Source organism: Bos taurus, chromosome 24 (assembly GCF_002263795.3).
Source record: "Bos taurus isolate L1 Dominette 01449 registration number 42190680 breed Hereford chromosome 24, ARS-UCD2.0, whole genome shotgun sequence".
NCBI classification, from domain to species: Eukaryota; Metazoa; Chordata; class Mammalia; order Artiodactyla; family Bovidae; genus Bos; species Bos taurus.
Window position 1 is genome coordinate 36656007 of NC_037351.1, and position 1192 is coordinate 36657198.

The following is a 1192-nucleotide window of genomic DNA, read 5'->3' on the forward strand; positions in this document are numbered from 1 at the left end:
CGTATGGATGTGAGAGTTGGAGATGCACCAGGACATCTAGAAATTCTCAGATTGTGTTTACTCAATTCATGGGATTCTCTTTAATGTAAAATTTATTTTTATAAGTATATAATACTGTACTTATGCTACTTTAGTTTCATTTATATAAATTGTATGTATATAATACATATATATGATATATATGTACATTATTTATCTATGTATATTTTGTAGGTATACTTTTTTTTAATCCTGAGCTCAGATCAAGTGTAGCAACTTTCATATTTAAAAAGGTCTGCAGTCAAACTTTTACATCATTGCTCAGCCTTTCATACACACACACCCACAGCCAACTCTCATTTACCCACCAATAAGCCCCTCAGTTATCCAGTCAACTTTACACACACACACACACATACAACCTTCACACTCCTAATTTTAAATTACTCTTTTGCTTCTCAGAACTACAAAGATCATGCATCAGGTAGACTGGGTGGGCTTCTGATGCTCAAATTTGGCTATTTTCTGTAGGTATACTTTTATAGACTAAGAGAATAAAGCTGTGTCATAAAACTGTGATTGGCAATGTAATAAAATCCAGCCTTTCATACTACAAACACTTTGGCTTTTCCAGAAATTCAATTGTCATTCAAAGATGGCAGCATCCTAATGCCTACAGATTGTGTGCTTCTGGGTTCTATTCTTTCTAGCCTTTCCCTGCACTAGCTCCTGCATTTCTGTTATTGTCAGAAGGTAACAAAGATCTTCTTGTAAGTTTAAAGTTGAAAGCAGAAAGATAACATCCTAGACACATGGAATGAAAATCCATTAATATAAGGTAATGAGTGGAATTGGGTTCTACAAACACTGTGTTATCAGTTTTATCACTGAATAATTTTTTATGTAAACTATTATCTGTACACAGGAGACAAAGTCATTACCTCTAACAAAAACAAAAATCCCACTTGTGCCCAGAACTTTAAGCCAATAACTGGAACCACTGAGACCCAAGGCTGAGACACTTGCTCTAATACACAAATAATTAATTTCTTAATAGTTATTTTGTTAGCATTGGTGATATTCAATGCCCAGTGGGAAGGTAGGTTTGTTGATAATAGTAATCATCCTTATTCAAGTGAAAGTTTTATTTGCCTCATATAAAAATGTATTTATATCCATTTTACAATGTTTAAATTAATAATGCTTTTTAACA

At 33.0% G+C, this 1192-nt stretch overlaps 2 non-coding genes across 2 annotated transcripts; both read right to left on the reverse strand.

Annotated features, from left to right (window-relative positions):
- Positions 1 to 232: 232 nt before the first annotated feature.
- Positions 233 to 302, reverse strand: LOC112444216 (small nucleolar RNA U2-30). Its single transcript, XR_003032475.1, has one exon. It is a non-coding gene; the product is annotated as a small nucleolar RNA U2-30 (small nucleolar RNA).
- Positions 303 to 435: 133 nt separating this feature from the next.
- LOC112444217 (small nucleolar RNA U2-19) lies at positions 436 to 515 on the reverse strand. Its single transcript, XR_003032476.1, has one exon. It is a non-coding gene; the product is annotated as a small nucleolar RNA U2-19 (small nucleolar RNA).
- Between the last annotated feature and the right edge of the window lie 677 nt (positions 516 to 1192).